Source organism: Filicampus tigris, chromosome 22, assembly GCF_054856515.1.
Source record: "Filicampus tigris isolate MCC_2025a chromosome 22, RoL_Ftig_1.0, whole genome shotgun sequence".
NCBI lineage: Eukaryota > Metazoa > Chordata > Actinopteri > Syngnathiformes > Syngnathidae > Filicampus > Filicampus tigris.
Window position 1 is genome coordinate 1,645,879 of NC_141238.1, and position 6,000 is coordinate 1,651,878.

The following is a 6,000-nucleotide window of genomic DNA, read 5'->3' on the forward strand; positions in this document are numbered from 1 at the left end:
GACAACGGCTAATGAAAGTTGAGCCCCGGTTTGGCGGCGCTGGCGCCGGTGGTTTAAATCAGCTTCTCGCCGACTCAGCAGGCCTTCCTTCGTGTAATAACCCGGCCGGATGTCGAAAAGCGAAAAAACTAGCAGCGGCCCTTCCGGATTGATTCGAAAGAGAATGAATGAGCAAGCGGGTAGTTTTTGGTATAACTCAGTCGCCGCAATGGCCCCCTCTGTGGTTTGACGTACGAGAGAGTCACGCGGCAACCTCGGAGCCCGAAGAGCTAATGGACTCGAAAGGTGATCCCTCAGGGTGCCGTGACTTCCTTCACGGAAGCTTCACTTTATGCCGTTTAGCTAAAGGCCAATGTCAGGACTCCGTCAGGGTCAATTGGTGCCAGTATTGTTGTCCGGCAAGGCAAAGTTATTTATATTGCGCAAGGCATGCGCATATGTGCGCCTAAAAGCATTTACAAACACAACGGCTGAAGTCATTCGAAGCAAAGTGAAGGAAAAGCATCTTATTTAAATGACTAAAAGAATGTACATTGACAGCGTTTAAACACATTTACAAACGAATAAAAAAGACTTTTAGAAGCAAAGGAATGTCATATAGACCAGTAGCAGAATCTTCAAATCTAGTCCACGGGTGACTCGGAGCTAGTGTTGAACCTCGAGCAATTAAATCAAGAAGTAAAGTAAGTTGTTTGATGCTCTGTTGAGGGAGGGCAGTCAGAAGACCATAGCAATAATCAAGTGTAGTGCAGATAAAAGCTTGTCCTGCTTTGCTGAGAGCATGCAACCCTTCAGTCTGGATTTGTTTTGCAGCTGCTAAAAGGCCGTTTTTGTGATTGATGTGATATGACTGCTGAAAGTTCAGGTCCAAATCTATCAGCACCCCAAGATTTCCCACTTGGTCTTTTGGTCTCTTTGAAGGCAGTGACTCCTGACAGCTGCCCTATTTTCAACGATGACTTCAGTTTTGTTTTGGTTTCGCTGAAGGAGATGTCGTTCAGACCCGTTTCAACAATGTAAAGTTGTCTTGGGGTCTCAAAATATCACGTGCAGGGTTTTGTATTTTAACCGGCAGTTGGTTTTGCTAACTTTTGCCGATAGCAGGTGCCTTCCCCTGTCGTGTCGTCCAATCCAGCCATAACTCACTTCTTTCCACCTCCAAACCACATCAATAATCCACATGGTGGCCCCTTCTAAGTTTTGTCCAGTACTTAAAACTTCCTGAATAAAATACTACTCTCCCCGTCAACCGGCCCACCGCTGTACACTGTTTATGATTGATGCCCGACTGCTCGGTGATTTAATATGCGCTCCTTCCACAAGACGAGCACCGTATTCGAAAAGGTCAATCAGTCAACTTCTCCGAGTTTCTGCAGGCTCTATTAACAGAGCAAGTTGCGGCATAAATATCAACGCCAACCTTTCATTCTTAAAATGATCCGTCAATTAATATTCTCAATGCTTTCATAGAGGAGTGTTTGCCCCAATCTGATACGTTGCCGGCATAGCGGATGCAAGGCGAGAGCACCGCGGGGCTTTCAACTGTTCCACGCTTATGTCTTTCCAAAGCAGCGTATGTAAAGTTAATGGCCTCTTAAATAAACTGTCAATCGCAGCCGCGCCGAGCTTGTTTTGTTACCCACCCCAGTGCACAAATCGTTCTTTTCTTTTTTTTTTTTTTTTTTGTTCACGCCGTAAAGTCTGTTCCCCGCGTCATACGCACATTCAGAAACGCCGTCTCTCTCTCTCTCTCTCTCTTCATGAAGCCACACATCACAAATCTCAAACGGCGGACTTAATAATTGATCCCGTTTGATCCCGTCAATTTCCATTTCAATCTGCACTTTCGAGTCGAGCAAACTCGAGGAGACGCGTCACCGCGATTGGACCGCGTAGGTGCAAGGTGACTAATGTCAAGAGGCCGGGTCTTAGATCTTTGCGCCTTGCCGCAAGTCTGCGCTCGGTTCCTGTGCTGTCGGCGTGAATCATTGTATGCCGTTTACTTCGGGCCAAAAGGGGAATTAGCTATATTGCATCTGCCGTTTAACATGGAGCAGCTTTTCGCCAGGAACTCTGGGAGTGCAATTAAAGCCAGACCGAATGAAAAATGTAAGTAAAGAATGGTTAATAACAGAAGGGATATCCATGAGGATACGGAAGATTAACTCCTCTAATACATTTGGGGGAGACTTTGCTGAGATATGTCATTGAATTCCTCCAGTCTGCAGCTCCTTGTCTTGACACACTGTGTCATCTTCCAGGGCAAATGAAGGAATCACTCGAAGGAATAGGGGTGCTTCCGCTTTGTTTCAATCCCGCCAGGAACATGCCGCCGCCTTTTTTCTTTTTTTTTTTTTTTTTAACGAAGTCTGAAAGCTGCTTTATTGTTAAATATTCATGCCGGCCTTTTTTACTCACGGGCGGCGCAGAATGACATAAACCCGGGAAGTGTTGCAGGTGTGCGTCCGTCACCTGCAGAGGTTGCGATACCGGCGTTTGCTTACATCCGGGGCGGCAGAAGTTTGAAATCATATTCCTTTTCCAAAGTTCATCTCCAAATCCAAGCGACGGCTCGGTTTCTTGAAAGGCAGAACTGCTGCGTCCTTGAGAATAACCTGCTTGTAACGAGCGTGCCGTAATCTTCCGGAGGAGCTACTTTTAATTGACAAAAGAACCATCAAAGGCAACTTCACAGATGGGACTAAGCCTAAATTATATTTTAATTAAGAGGGATGTAAGGATTCCTTGCTTCCCTCGGCGAAGAAACGCTTCCCGGTGGACCGCCTTCAAGATTTCACAAGACGGTGCAGCCCAAAAGTAAGCCACTCAAAAAAAAAAAAAAAAAAAAAAAAAAGAACAAATCCACTTTTTCGGGCAAGAAGAAAAAGAAAATTGAATGCTTTTTATCCTTAGACAATGGATTCTGCAAACATGACAAAACAAAGATGAGGTAGCACGTTGGCAGTGACGGAGAATTACCTCCGTTTGCCTAACCATGAAAAATGAGGGCCACATGAGAATGAATCGCCGTGAAATGCTCATTTTTTGCAGTTTGGCACACGGGGACAAAAAAAAAAGACCCAAAATAAATTTGGCTATTTTTTTTCTTTCTTTTTTTTTTTTTTAAGGAAGAAGCAAAAGCATGAATTCCCAGATAAGCAGAGGCTGTTACTCATCGTTTATGAGTCGTTAACACGTCATCGACTGTATGTGTACTGGGGCATGTGTGGGGAATAAAAAGGGCAGGTAAAGGAATTAAACTCACAAATCACCATGGATCTGTCACTTATTCTGACAACAGGTTAGCAATAAACACAAACTCATTATTGCACTCACACTCCTTGGCCTATAAATGTCTGCTGAGACAGTGACAGCGATGAGTCTGACATCACCGTTTGGTCCGATAGGCCAGAACGGGGCCCTGCCCGGCAACTGTGTGTGCATTCCGTCGAAATGGCCTGCGAGTGATTGGATTAGAGCTCAAGACGAGAAGAAGAAGGACCGACCGAGGGGGAGAGCCACCCTTAATTTGGGCCAACAAGATTAATACACAGATGGCATTGCTGTAAATGCAAAGTGCCGTTAGCTAAAAAAATTTTTAAAAAAATAAAAAAAAAGCTCACCTTGAAAGTTGGCAACAAAAGCAAAGGTGAATTTTATGATTCAAGACATGACACTGCAAGCAAACAGTGAGTCACTATCAATTATCTTTGCCAAGGAGATTTGTTTCCTAGCTGTTTGCGTTTCACTCGTGTTCATTTTCGTGCCTTTGCGGAGGGTTGACGCAGACCCGACTTCTTTTGCTAATATAGTTGTCGGTGACGAGCATGACTCCCACCGACAGGACTGGAGCGGGACGGTATGGGGGCAACTTTGTCGTCTTGCCCGTCCGTCAGCCGAGAGGCGCCGCGGTTAGCTTGCAAGCTAGCTCGTCGCGCTAATGAGAAGCCCCGTGATGCCAGTAAAGAGTTACTCAACACTGAACAGGCGTAACGGGTTTAAATAAACACAGCAAAAAAGCCTCGGAAGACTTTTGGCGAGGTTTACCAGCAGTTATCAAAGATTGGTAAATGACAATCGCTGGCGGTCAACATTGGACAGCGCTCAGATGTGCGTGAGTCTTCCACACGAAGACGTGACTTGAAAGTGCGCTCGGCATCTTCACGGCATCGCGCCCACCCAAGCACACGGAGACAAACTGCACAGTCTAATTAGCCCCCCGCCTCTCTCTCTTCTGCCTCCCACTCCCTTCCCGCCGGATCACAAAATGTGGGGTCACACGTTCACTGCGCCAGGGTCAGACGAGCCTCGCTCTCGCAGAGGGCGCTTTTATGATTTTTTTTGAACGGCTCTCTAGTAGGAGTTCCCCCAAAACACAGCGCCGTGTGCTTTGTTTACTGACGGGATTAACGCCAGCCTGGCAGAATTAGCAGTCCCGGCTGACTCTCTTCCGTCTCCGTTATTTATCGGCCGCACTGCTCAGCCTCCCGGCGGCCCCTCGACACCCCTTCTCGACTCTGCTGAGTGGCCACAAATGTGACAATGTGACGACAGTGGCCAGCTACAGTGTGTGACCCTTGAGGTCCACGTCACTTCTACGGACTGATCTTTGCATCGTGCGAATGTTTGAAAGGGCAGACGATGCCACATATGGCAATATAATCACCGCGCCTCGTTTTTGTTTCGGTTTTGTGGTGAGTCGGTGACACGCGCACACTCGCAGACACACATTGTTCGAATTGACAAAGAACTGCATGGGGCTAAATGTCAGTCTCTCTCTAATCTTTTTTTGGGTTGAAGCTGGAATAAAAGTGCCGAATATTCACTTAGAAATGATGAACGGCTGAGATCTAGCCTGTGCTGCCTCAAAGGCTCTGATATTTTTCCAACCAGCATCCAATTGAGGTCGCCCCAACACGAGCATGCTTAACAAAAAAAAAAAAAAGTGACACCCAAACGACATAATTGGCTGTGTGAAAGTCTCGCACTATGTGCTGAAGGCGAGCATGGAGCCTGATAGCCTTCATCACCGCTAAAGCTCTTCATTAATCTCCATCCATGAGGTCAAGGAGGTGCTCGGTGCAAGACAAATGAATTTAAGCTCCGCCGTCAAGAAATGAACAATGTGTGACTATGACAAGTGTGGCTCACTGATTTGCGGGCGAAGCTGTTATTTTAAGAACATTGAATCCTATGTATCGTTTCTCCCCTTTTGAAAAACACGCATGTCCGCTTTTAGAATTTTTAAAGAAATGTTCACGTTAATTCAATGTCTGTAACGCGGAAACCCCATTCACGTAAAAATAAGAAAAATGACAACAATGGACATGCGGGTTTTTCACAGGACAGTGACGATATGTGGCTTATAGTATATATTGGACTGTATGTATATATATATATATGTGTATGTGTGTATGTGTGAATACATATATTGTTTTGAAATCGTCTCATATCGAATTGTATCGTAAAAAAATATACATGTATCGCTTTTTTTTCCCGACCTTTTATCGATACATATTGTATCGGTCAAAGTATATATCATTTTGCAATCGTATCGAATGTTAGCGTAAAAAAAAAAAAAACAGTACACTTTGCGTGGACTCGTTCGGCACATTATGAATCACTAAATATTGCACTGTAGCTGTCAAAATATATGTATATATAAAATACAGTTTATGGTGTACCTCTACACTGCATCTTCCTGAGCTGTTGAATACTTTGCCGATGAGTGTCAGTGAGCTCGGCAGAAACGACTAAGTCGGGTTGGCCCTTTTTTGGCATGTGGAAGAGTCTGCCGTGTTGCAGAGAAAGAGGTCAAGGAAGGAAGAACATTCACAGCGGTCTGCTGGATGAGATGAGGTGCTGCGGGCGCTCAATTCTTCAGCACCTCCTTTCTCCGCAACATGTGCAGCATAAAATCAGATCCCAGCTGCTCAGAGTCTTGGGCCCCCTCTTCGCTAAAGTGATTTTGTAGCCGCCAGAATTCCGTCAAGAGTTTGC